Source organism: Felis catus, chromosome A1 (genome assembly GCF_018350175.1).
Source record: "Felis catus isolate Fca126 chromosome A1, F.catus_Fca126_mat1.0, whole genome shotgun sequence".
Classification (NCBI taxonomy): Eukaryota; Metazoa; Chordata; class Mammalia; order Carnivora; family Felidae; genus Felis; species Felis catus.
The window spans coordinates 137,804,961-137,818,174 of NC_058368.1; the positions used below are offsets into that span (position 1 = coordinate 137,804,961).

At 46.3% G+C, this 13,214-nt stretch overlaps 1 protein-coding gene across 6 annotated transcripts in view; it reads right to left on the reverse strand.

Annotated features, from left to right (window-relative positions):
- Positions 1 to 265: 265 nt before the first annotated feature.
- Positions 266 to 13,214, reverse strand: part of FOXD1 (forkhead box D1) — a 104,407-nt gene continuing 91,458 nt past the window's right edge. For 3 of the 6 annotated variants that reach the window (XR_006600816.1, XR_006600812.1, XR_006600814.1), the window contains 3 exons: positions 10,246 to 10,339; positions 3,542 to 3,629; positions 266 to 276 (listed from right to left, as the gene is read on the reverse strand). The gene's annotated coding sequence lies outside the window, so the exon portion shown is untranslated. Of the gene's footprint in view, positions 277 to 1,189; positions 3,016 to 3,541; positions 3,630 to 10,245; positions 10,340 to 11,180; positions 11,909 to 13,214 lie in introns of those variants that run through there. The other 3 variants (XR_006600809.1, XR_006600807.1, XR_006600808.1) reach the window with 2 other exon arrangements.

Sequence of the window (13,214 nt, forward strand, 5' to 3'; positions counted from 1 at the left end):
TCAACACTACCTACCCCACATCGGCGGGTAAGGTTTGATAGCGTGCTTATAACAATTGGCACATGGCAGGCTCCCAGTGATCAGTCATTAAGCTTCACTTCACCCTGAAGTTCAGCTTTGCCGCCTACCCAGGAACCAAGGCTTCACACCATTATACACATTGTCTTCCCCCCTCTGGAAGGTAAGACCCGCAAGGCAGAGATTTTCCTTTCCTTTATTTACAACCATTTCCTCAGTACCCACGACAATGTTCGAAGCCTGGGAGGTCCTCAAGAACTAAATAAATTCACTCATTCATTTGGTTTCCATGCAACAAATTTTCACTGAATACCTACGCGCCAGGCAATGTGTGCCAGACAATGTGCGCAACTCAAAATAACAGGTCCCTTGAGGGACGATGAGATACCATCTCGTGTAGAGATGTGAGGCTCAGGCAAAAGAACTAAAGGTTGCTTTCAGGGAGTGCCCAAGAGCAACACTGGGTGGTGTGAGAGCCAACAGAGACCTTCACACGACAAGGGGCTGGTGGGATGAGCGGGTCACGGTGGGCTTTGCATAGAAGCAGGTGTGGAGTTAGGGCTCCAGCCTCCTCCTAAAGAAGGCAGCACCAGGGTACATCGTAGAGGGCTCAGTCAGGTACCTGGGTCTCTTTATGGGTCCAGTAAGACTAGTTCTTAGGGCTGGTAATAAGCTCACAAGTTTTTGAGAAATGATTGGAAAGCAATTAGTAATTCTATTTTTCATTCCGATTGCTAACAAAAGAAAAGTTCCACGTCTTGGTAAACACTGATCAGCAATCCCATAAACTCATAAAAAACAAAACTCTATTTCACATGACAAGTTTTCTGCCCTTGGAAAATTTGCAGAATGACCAAAGGAGACAGTAAACTGATCCACCAGTAAACGTACTGGCATTTTTACAGCCCCAAGCCTCTCTGCCCCTTGTTGGTTTTTAGAATGTTCCTGCCTTCACCTTATCAGGTCTGAGACCTGACAGGCTCCCCCCTTCCTCCCTTCCTCCCTCCCTCCCTCCCTCCCTCCCTCCCTTCCTTCCTTCCTTCCTTCCTTCCTTCCTTCCTTCCTTCCTTCCTTCCTTCCTTTTTAAGATTTATTTATTTGTGAGAGAGAGAGAACAAGAAGGGAAGGGGCAGAGAGAGAGAGAGAGAGAGGGACAGAAGATCCGCAGTGAGCTCTTGCACTGACAGCAGCGAGCCCAACGTGGGGTTCAAACTCACGAGGCATGAGATCATGATCTAAGCTCAAGTCAGAGGCTCAACTGACTGAGCCACCCAGGTGCCTCTGACAGGCCTCTTTCTAATTTTCCCTGATAAGAGATGCTTGCCTTTTGCCTTGATTCTTCGATTTCCCTCCTTTTCCTGACAAGAACATCACTGGGTCCTAAACTCCACAAGCTGAACCACAGGGCGAGTTGGGGCTCAGTGGGCTAGAGGCATTCCTGCAGAGTCCCTTGTGTTTCCTGATGGCCTGCCTCCTTTCCCCACAGCCCTTCGTCTCACCTCCACATCTGAGAGATGGCCAGAGCGAAGCCCATGATGCCTACATCTACATTTATTGCCTGGGTGCTTACCCCCCACCCCAAGAAGCCAGACGTCCCCAACGGCCCTCTCGCTAGGACTCATCCCCACAGAGCCAGGTATATTCCTGCTTGAGCCAAGTATATCCCCCCAACTCCCCACCTTGCACACTCCCAGACACCTTCACCCAGTGCTCTCTGGAATGCACAGCCAATCATCAAGAGAATCCCCCAAATCCTCTACTTCTCCTCTAAACGTTCCTTCACCTTCTGCTTCAGGAGGGAGCCTAATCCTCTCTGAGGGAACTGCTTCCCTACAGCTCCCTCAGGGGTTCTGGCACAGGGACAGATGTCTTCTTCCTTTCCAGAGGACTGTCTCTTCTTCAAACATCAGACTATGGCCTCCAGGTCATTCCTTGAAGATTCTGCCCCAGGTTCATGATCTCTCTCTGCAACATCACTCCTGCCCTGATTCAATGTCCTGGCCCCTTAGTTATTTGATTTCTTTTCTTCCAGTCATCTTGTCCTATGCATACCTCCCATATTCTCGATTCCAACCTTCCCCCACTACCAGTCACCACTCCTATATTTCTAGCTCACTCCTCTAATCTTCCAACACAGTAACTCCTGGAATCCACCAGGACCCCCAACTTACATCCCTTCTGACCACCCTTCCTCTGCCACATAGCGTCACCTCCCTCCTTACCCAGCACAGAGCCCATGATCTGTCGCACATCCTAACTCCCTTCCCCCCTCACCTTGCTTAGGGCTCAACAGGAAAAAACCCAACCCTGTTAAATCCAATTCTCCACCCACTGATCATCCGCTCTCAAGCACGTAAAACATGCCATACTCTCTTAGATTTTATTTTCCAATGAGAAATATCTTAGACAAGGATTGCAGCACAAATGGTTTTTTGGGAGATGATCCTAAGAAACATCAGAAGAGTCAGGAAGTAAGACAGGGGATGAAAGAAAACCAATAAAGGATTACTAATAAGCAAATTATCTCTGTGGACAACTGGGGAATCCCAGTGGGGAATGCTGCCCAATGTGTTGAACATGCCTCAAAACTACCCCAGCTGAATGCTGTGGGAGCTGGAGTATTTATCCACCAAAGCCCGGTCCATCATTGGTTGAGAACTGCTTCAGAGGCACAGTAAGTCTTTAGCGCACCCTGATTACGCAGTGTGTAGGCAGCGCGTGCTCCCACAGCCAGAACAAAGCCCTGAGGCAGCACATTGGAAATGCATGCAGTCATTGTGGGAAGGTGAGTGCCTGCAGGTCACCCCCCACCCCAAGCAACGTCTACACTTACTGACCACTTTCCACCTGAGATAGGCCATTAAAGCTACCTGACAATCTTGTTGCATTCCTCCAGGGAAATCTGTCCCTCTCTCACACGCTCCCGGAAAACTCTTTCTCACTTCTTCCTCGCTCCTTAAACTTCCAAGCTCCCCCAGCCTTTGACCTTGCTTCTTCCTTCATGGAAATAACCAAAGCCCTCAGAACACAAGTGCATCCCCTCCCACCAGCACACCCACTCTACCTGCCCCTGTACCTATTCCTTCTGCCATCCTCCTATTGACCGTGAATGAGCTCAGCATTATCATCTCCAACACCGAGCCCTCCACCTGGGTGCCGTTAGCCCCATCCCTTCTCCCTACTCAAGGTCAGCACCCCTGTATTTGCTTCGCCCTGCCTGCCTCATCTATGTTCCCGTATTAGTATCCAAACCTTCTGTAACTTCTCCCATCTCAAAACAAAACAAAAACAAAATCCAGAGACCAATCCAGGCACTGCCCATTTCTTTACTCTCCTTTAGAGCAAAACTCTTGAAAAAATTTGTGTATTCCTGCTGTCTCTAATTCCTTTTTTCCCATTCGCTTTATCTAACTTAGAAACAATTTACCATGACAGTTTTCAATCATACATAAAAATAAAGAATATTATAATGAACTCCATAATCACATCACCCAAATTTAATAATTATGAATGCGATACTTACTTGCTTCATTCTTTTTTTCCCTTGCTGAAGTATTTCAAAGCAATCACAGATAACATGACATTTCACTGTTCAATATTTTGAAATGCATCTGTAAAGACATGAAAAATTTTCTTACATAACTTTAATAATAGGTAAGAACAATGAGGTAACACCATTGTAATATATATTGTGTAACAATAAAACCAACCCTGCCCAGGTTTTTTTGTCCCCACTATTCCACACAAACTTTTCTTACCTTAACATTCATGACCAATAAGCCCAATGGCCATTTCTCCCTGGTAGGAGAAAGGCTTGGCATTTGCTTCGCATTAAGCACTCCCTTAGAACACAGGACTTTCAGTGCTAAGACACGGAGAGGCCTGGGCAACAGGACAGTTGGTTGCCCTATTTCTCAGTTTTTATCCTCCTCAACTTTTCAGGAGCAATCACAGAGGTGATTACTCCTTTCTTCTTGAACAACATTCTTTTCTTGTCTACTGGGACCCCGCTCTCCCTTGACTGTCCCCCTCCCTCTCTGGCCGCTGTGCATCTGTCTGACCTCTGAATGTTGGCACAGCCCAGGAGTCTCTGTTCACAGGCCCTTTTCATCTTTCCTCACTTTCAAGTCTTTAAATACCACGCACACACTGATAACTCACGGTTTTCTATCTCCAACCCAGACCTCTTGCCTACATGCAGACTCTTATTCATCTGACTCCTTGGCATCTTCCCTTGGAAGTCTCAAAGGCATCTCAGGCTTCGGAGTTCAAAACCAAATTCTTGATCTCTCTTTGAAAACCACCTCTTCTTACAGCCCTCTTTATGACAGTAAATGGCAAATGCCTTCTTCTATCTATTCAGAGTAAAAATCTTGGAGTCATCTTTGACTCCTCTCTCTTACGCTTACTAAAATCTACTAGCAAATCTTATTTTCTTTCAAAAATCGGTGACAGTCTAAGGACTCACTTTCCCCATTTGCTCAAATTATTGCAACAGTCTGCTAACTGGTGCCCCTCTGTCATTCATTGATCCCTTTACCATGCTAAGATGTTCGGAGTTTTATGTCCTTACGTTAAAGCTTGAGAAATGTAAGAATCATGTATTAATAGAAGCGTGAAAGAATTTCCCTATGATTCTATCCTAGAGGAATATATTAGGTCATAGGCATAATACTGACGCTCTTTTAACGTTTGATTTTACAAAGAATCTATCCTAGGCTGTGTCTAGAGAGCCATAATTAAAAGATTGAGTTGTCTAAGACTGTGGAATACATTTTCCACATTTCTCTATTTTTTAGAAGAAGCTATATTGCACATGAAACAAATAACTGGGTCACTTCCATTTCAATCCTGTTTTGCTGACACAGACTTTAATAATTTTTAGAATACTTTATAAACTTGTATTAAAATGCACATTTCTCATATTAAGAAGCCGGAGAATATGAGAGGAACCCAACTGCTGGCCTCTATTCAGTGTGCCCACCCCTTGAAGCCAAATTTTCTGGAGGTAGGGGTGCCTAACTGTAGCAACTCTTCTTATGTTTTAGCTTTTCATTACAAATAGTGCCTCTCACAAAGTGATTTCTCTGCTGTCCCAGCAGATCATTAATTTTAGCATTGCATTGCGGTCTCTATTTTAGAAACCTTTCTTTAAAAAGAATCACTTCTAATTTTTAGAGGAATTCTTGAAAAACTAACATGACAATTGTTTCATTGCCATGAAAAATAATATGTTTCTAATTATCTTTCCCCAGAAGCTCCCCAGCAAACACAGCTGTGATTATTCATAATTCTCAATAATCAATAAAATATTGGCCAAGCCCTTTATTACTAGGATTACATGCAAAGACGCATGGAGAATGTTATCTGTGGTGTAGCCACCAAGAGTTCTAATGGAATACCTCCTGCCACCACAAAATCGTGCTGAATACTATAGAGACGGACTTTCCTTCTCCTAAAACCGTGCTGACTTGCTCTGCACATATAAAAAGCCGAGTTAATCGTCCGAGAAACCAGTGGGGAAAGAGCAGCTCCTTGAGGCAGGCTGTGTCTTCTGTCCGGACCTCCTCCCTCCTCCTTCTGGAGAAAGGGCAGACTGTGCCTTGGCCGTCACACTTCCTCCATTCTTCCCAATTCCCGGAAGTCACAACATGCCTCCACATGCAGTTACCCAGCTCCTGATCATGGAACTGGGCTCAGTCTTCCGAGGCTGTCACGATAACTGTGATCTCTTCCACAATGTGAAAGGACTTCCACCAATTCCTAACTGCCCGCGGAACTCTTCCCTGGGTTTGTCCGGCCATATGTCCTCGGGAGGGGCCTGAGCCGTTGGAAAACTTAAAATGTGGTCCAGCAGGACCCGTGTCTTTGGTCCAGCGTGATCACGGTAGACCTTTTTCAGCCATCGGGGTTCAACACTGTTTAGAAGAACGCAAGTGGCAAGAGAGGCCACAGCAAAGCAAACAGCCCACTGAATGATGTCGCCTGACACGCTCTTCCCAGGACAATGCAACTAGCTGCATGTGCAGGATGGTGGGCATATGCTCATGGGAAACACATCCTCTGTAGATGCTGATGAATCACACAGAGGTTCTGCGCCACCCTTCTCATACCTGAAGCGCTAATCGCCCATTATTATCTTTTGACAGGAGAAAATGGCCGAAGACCCCCCCCACACACACACCTAAGAAGGTTTACAAAGCCTGCCTTACCTAATTTGATTCAGATTCACTGTATAAATACTCCATGTCACTTTCTCTCGACAGAAACAATCAAGTCTGGGGTGCCTGGGTGGCTCAGTCTGTTAAGCACCTGACTTCATCTCAGGTCACGAACTTGCAGGCCGTGGGTTTGAACCCCACAATAGGCTCTGTGCTGACAGCTCAGAGCCTGGAACCCGCTTCATATTCTGTGTCTCCCTCTCTCTCTGCCCCTCCCCCACTTGTGCTCTCTCTCTCAAAAATAAATAAACATTAAAAAAATTTTTTAAAAAGAAAGAATCGAGTCTGCATAACCAAACTGAGCAAGACAGCTAGTAACAGTTTCAGATTTTTTTTTCATTTTTTTTTTATTTTTGAGGGAGAGAGAGAAAGTGGGGGAGGGGCAGAGAAAGGGGGACAGAAGATCCGAAGCAGGCTCTGGATTGACAGCAGCAAGCCCCATGCAGGGCTCGAACTCATGAATCATGAAATCACAACCTGAGTCGAAGTCAGACGCTCAACCAACTGAGCCACACAGGCACCCCTTCAGATATTCCTTTGGCTCATAATAGATATCACCTCTGCCAGGACTCCCATAAAATTAAGGTCTCATTGTAAATACACAATCATTTCACTACAGATAACTGGACACCCTCTTTCAGAGAGAAGCTATTGTTCAGTTTTGTTTGTTTCAAGTGAGTTTCTGTATTTCAAAGGAAAGAAACAGTGGCTGATTGTTTGTCTACCTAGCATCTGTTCCCTTTTCCTAATTAGCAGTCTGATTTCTTTTTTGGGAAATAACTCTTTCCCCCATGTGTAGTTTGGGTGGGATTACTACCTGCTGTCACAGAAGCTGAGAGACTAGATACTATTTTCTCCTATGGCATATCCGCGATAAAAACCCAACCAACTGGATGCCTCTTCTCAAGACCGTGACTCTTGAGTGACCCAAGGGTGGCAACCTTGCCTTATCCAGACCATTAGAGCTATGGCATCGTTCCCAGACCACAGGCTTCCTCACTCTGGAGCAGTCTTGGTTTCCACCTGCCTCCACGCCCATTTCTTCAGGCTCCCTGTCCATCTGGGAACACCAGAGAGCTGCTAAACAATTCCCCTTCTCTTGGGTCATCCAGAATTCCTGCCTCTTGCCTACACCACAGCACTCTGACTCACCCACTAACACAATTGAGGAAAACATACTTCTGACCCCACAAACACCTTCTCTTCGGCCCGCGGGCAAGAGAGAAGCTCAGTGAGCTGCTGATTAATAGGGTTATGTGTGTCCATAAATGTGCAGATAGGTGGCCGGGCCTGCTCTACTGGCACTCCGTGTGGACCATACAATGGCAGGGCTCTGATATGAATCACTGGAATATTCTTAACCCACTTGACCATCCTGGGCTCTGCTTGTCAGTTAAAAAAAGTAAATCAAGAGCCTTCGTTTTTATTAACCAACCTAAATTACGTGGGTCCGGTTGAGACAGCACAACTTAGTGGCATCAGACTTTCAGCACACCTGCTTACGAGCCCTTGGGGGGGTTGAAATTTCCCTTTCCCTCCCAGAACTAGTATTATAAAAGGCTTCCCATGTTACCTGTCCTTCAGGGTCATGCGTGGGAATAAAAATGTTCCTGGGCGTGCTCATCTGAAATGGGTGAAAGGTTCGGGAATACCCATGTGGCAGGCAGGAAAGAATGCCATTCACCAAGGCAGCAAAGCACAAAGTCGTGAGTGGGAGGCGGGCATGGAGGGACATGAGGCTCACGGCCAGGGGTCCTCAGCATGTGGCCACAGTGAGTGCCTGAGGTGCCACTTCTATGAGGTTTATACCCTGAGAAATCCTCACACCTCACAGCTGGATAGATGTGTGGATTCCACACCAGGCCACTTGTGTGGCAGTGCCTGCTGAAGAGGGGACAGGCCGAAGAAGGGCAAACTGAGGGGTCCTATCTCTCAGATGATAGAGGCATCTCTTGGCTCAAGGCTTCGGCTTATGACGGCAGCAAAACAAAACAAGACAAACACACAAAAACAAATGGCCCAAGCTGGCATTTTGCTGAGCCTTATTTATCAGTCAGTGCCTCCAACCAACCTCCCTGGTGCTTTCCAACAGTTGAGAAATACGGCTCCCACAGGGAGTGGCTCACAGGACCAGTGTTGCCAGAGACAGGGTGGGGATTTGAGATCTCTATCTAGATCAACCAAACCCCAAAGACCAAATACGTAGTGCAGGCACGTAAAGGAACATTCAGAACTGAATACCCATTGGAGTCTCGACGGATGGACACTGAAGCGCAGAGACGTGGCCAGAAGGTAGGAGAAAAGATGCGCCAATAGGCCCGTCCAAACCGCAGGTCTGAGGTGTGCAAATATTCGAACAAGGTTCCCAGTTGGCTCAGGGAGGGAAGCAAGAAGGAAATGGGGCTGTTTCCTGGAGACTTGAGTTCATTACTTCTTTTTTTTTTTTTAATTGCATTTTTTCATTGAGATAAAATTCACCGTTTTAAAGTGTACAATTGAGTGAGTTTTGTATACTCTTAATGTTGAGCAACCATCACCACTAATTCCAGAAAATTTCTATCACCCCAAAAAGAAACCCCATGCCCACTAGCAGTCATTTCCCCGTGTTCCTCCCCCCAACTCCAGGCAATCACAAATCTACCTTCTGACTGTGTGAATTTGCCTCTCGGGTATTTCATCTGAATGGAATCATACAATCTGTGGCCTTTTGTGTCTGGCTCCTTCCACCGAGAGTGCTTCCAAGGTTCGTCCTTGTTATAGCACATGTCCACACTTACTCTCTTCACAGCTGAGTAATATCCCAGTGCGTGGACATACCACATTTGTTGCCCCATTCAGTAGCTCATGAACATACGGATTGTTTCCACTTTTTGGCTACTGTGGATAGTGTTGCTGTGAACATCTGTGTACAAGTTTGATTGTGAAGATATGTTTTCAGTTCTCTTGGGTATATACCTAGGAGTGGAATGGCTGGGTCCTAGAGTCCCTTTACGTCTTAAAACTCTTATCTTCAGGGAAGGAGTACGGGGCAAAATGACAACAGTGCCGTCCTTGGCTGCCACGCTCTTGGATGCGAGGCCAGAGGCGCAGAGGGAGGGTGCCATGTGACGGTGTGACGTGAGCCCTTGGTGCCTGCAGGAGTGTGGTGGTGACCACAGTCTCTCCCTGAAAAGTGCAAGTAGAAGATGACGTGGCAAAGGAAGCCAGGCGAGAATCCGAGCGAGGACCCTTGCAGGGAACATCCATTGCCTCCTGCTTGTCAGCTCAGCTCCTCCCAGGGGTCTGCTGTCCCATCCACATTCCTTCCACTGCTGTTCTTTGCAGAAGCAGCAAAACATGGGTCAGGTAGTCAGGGGAATAGGTGCAAAGAACTGATAAGATTTTGTAAGATACCACCCTGATGTCTTAGTTGGGCTGCTAAAGCCAACTACGTAGATTATGTGGCTTATAAACAATAGAAATTTATTTCTCACCATTCTAGAAACTGAAAGCCCAAGGTCAGGGTGCCATCATGGTGGGGTTCTGGTGACAGCCCTCTCCCAGGTTGCAGACCACCATTTTCTCACTGTGACCTCACATGGCAGAGGGAGCGTTTCTTCAGTCTCTTTTACAAGGGCGTTGATCCTATTCGCAGGGCCCCACCCCGTGACCTAATCTTTCTTCCCTTTGTCATTAGGCTCTGTGGTGAGAGTCCAGAGTTTGGACGCCCTGCAAACACTCTGCCTTGGTCCAGCTCATGTCCAAATTTCCCTTCCGACACAAGAGCGATTTAGTGATGTTCCTGGCACCTTGTGAAACAATGCACGCTATGACATTTCTGACCTAAAACGATGCCTTCCCCTTCTTTCCCTCTGCAAACTGCTATCCTGGCCAAAATTGGCCAGAAGAGAAGGCACACCTTTCTGCCAATCTAAGCTTGTCTTCTTCTGACTTGTCAGGCTATTTGAGTTCCTTTCCTCCCATAAATCCCAAAGGCACCGTAGCAATAGTTCAAATGGATTCTCACCCTGAAAGTGCAGATGCCGAGGAAACCCACAGGATGACGACAAGGCTGGTCTTCTGTTGTGGTGGTAGTGAAGACTGAAATGTTGTTTGTAGAGCTAATTAAAATGAAAAACAGAGAGTCTCCCTAATATTAGGTTTGAAGGTAGCTGTCTGGGGGGAGATTTGCCTTATCGTGCGCCTCCAGTCGGCACAGATCTAGCCTAGGTGGCTCACAATGCTGGCAGGTAAAAGGGCCCTAATCATTTTAAACACCGTTTTCCAATGCCTAACTTTACCTGGTGGGTGCTCTGCTAGGAGAAAGGGATACAAAAATTATTAAAACACTATTCTTGTCCTCAAGGAATTTATAATATTAATAGAAACATGTGAGGGAATCTGGTATGTTGGGCAAAAGAGAAAAGTTGAAGATTCCGGGGAAGATTTCGGGGAAAAGGGGACAGAGCCAGTACAGGCCAAGATCACTTAGCCTCATCGAGCGCCCTGAGGCTGGAAAGTCAGCAAGCCATATTCCTTCTGCTTCGACCACCGCGGTGGGAGGGGGAGAGGGAAGACTAGTTCTGTGGATCTAATGAGCCCACCTGCACCTTTCCTTGTGGCCTTAAACTCCGCAGATAGTCCCCTCTCTAAGCGCTACTAAAACCACAAACCCTAGATAATCCCTAGGGTGGAATTATTTGCTTGGAAGGCAAAAAGATGCTAGTGGCTTCTTTCAGAAAAGTGTCTGTCTCTATAACTGATTGAACCAAGTGAATCCCTACAGTCTATGGTAAGGATTCTACTGTATTCTAATTCTAAAGGCATTGATGACCCAAATATTTATATATCTTTTTAAATTTTTTAAAGTTTATTTCTTGTTGAGAGAGACAGAGACAGCATGAGTGGAGGAGGGGCAGAGAGAGAGGATCCCAAACAGCCTCCATGCTGCCAGCACAGAGCCTGATGTGGGGCTCGAACTCAGGGAACCATGAAATCATGACCTGAGCCAAAATCAAGAGTTGGACGCCTAACCGACTGAGCCACCCAGGCATCCCCAAATATTTATATGAATACATTTAAGCAAGAGGGTGCTGGGGTGCAGTGTCTATAAAAGGCAGTTCCCTCACAGGCCCCGCAGCAGGAAGAGCACAGGGCCAGCCTGGAAGGGGCCACCACAGCGTAATGTAGCTTGGAGGCATTTCTTCTACCAACAGTTGGGACTTCAGCAAATTTTTCAGATCCTTGTCAAGTGCTCTGAAGCATTTCAGTCCCAGAGCCGGGTCTGGGGTCAGCACTGGTGCTGTCCACTGTCGGTCTGGGAGACACTATGGGGATGACGGGCCATCGGGGAAAAGGTGCTTTGTGAAGGACACAGCACGTCGTCACTGACTGCTTTGGAGTAATGTTTTACGCCCTTGGGAACGTTCATCTGAAACTACCTGGTAAACATGGACCTTCTCGCAGCTGCTGGAAGGTAAGCATCCCTCTTTGAGGAGACTGAAGGAATTCTCCCAGAGTCTGAGGGTGAGCTCCAGAGGCAGGACTGGAAATCCATTCGTGGCCCCAGTTTCTTGAAACGCTGTTCACTTGCTTCACACCCTCATCCTCCTCTTGGAGAAGCAGGGAAGGCAAAGCCAGGAGGCTTTCACTGCTTAAACTGTTAACTAGCATTTTCCCGAAATGTGTTTCTGGTTAGTTTAAAGAAGGATAAACAAGATTTAATAGCTGGCAATGAACCACATTTTTTTTTTTTTTGCTCCCTAAATGCTATTTGGATCCACTCAAACGCCTGTCATTCTACTTTTGTACAAATAAATAAATCTCCTTTTCTTTCGTGCATTTTTCTCTGTCCTGCATTTCCTAAAATACAATTTGTTTGACGGATGAGTTAAGCAGTTCTGAGGTTTGTTTTTGGCTCTGTAGGCAACTGGGTTGTTTTCTCATCATAATTCAGTAGGACAAGGTTACCACCCCACAAACACTAACACCTCATTTAGAACCAGAAGCACCCCCCCACACACACACACACAGAAGAAAGCAGTTGCTGGTGTTCTTGGTATAAGTTTCAGTTTACATCTGTAGTTTCCTTGCATCGACATCTCTGCCCTGCCCCTCCCCTTTCCTCCTGTTTTAGTTTTGCGGGGGGTTCGGGCATGCACACACGTTCTGAAGTGTCACTGCAGACAGACAGAAAGTAAACTTGAAGGGAAGGACAAGGAGGCCCGTCATGTGCTCAGGCTTGGGGTTCTGGACCAAAAGCCTGATAAATAGGGACCCACCTCACTGTAACCTGAAAGCAAAATCACCCAGAGTATTTTTTTTCTGCAACGCAAACCACATAATCATGATTTTTTCTTTACGTGAAAAAGTTGCACAGGAACTAAACCTTATGTGTTTTTGAAAGTCATTGTACTGGAGGGAAACAAATGGTCTCCGCATAGTGTCAGAATCAAGGTGACGTTTCTCTTGGTTTCCAGTCACCGGTTGAACAGAGAAGTGCCTTTTAAATAACTGCCCATCATAAGAAAAGATGAGGCAGGTCTAGAAAAGTATGTCAAAGTTCTCGTTTTTAAGTTCTCACTAGTGCAGGGTCTGTGAGCCTGTTTCAAGTGATCTATCAGTGCTTCTCATAATCAGAAATGTCGTTGCCCAGGAAAGAGGCAGAAGATTCCAAGAGAGAGAGGCAAACCCAGAACCCAGAGGTGGGCTCCTTTTTCTGCCGCTTTGCTGGGTGGGTGGGGAATGAAGAGGAAGGAGCAGGTTTCCACCCAAGAGTTGCCCTGCCGACCTCCCTCCCTCCCATTCCAGCTGTCCAAGCTTCTCCACAAAGTCTGGAAGCAATATGGCCTCACCTGAAGATTATTTCCCTAAGGTATTCAGATTTTTTTCAATTACAGTACTGTTTGAGTCTGCTTTTTAGTACTTGCTATATTGTATTGCAATAATCTGTTCGCAAGCCTATAATTACCTCCAGAGTAAGGACATTACCATCTT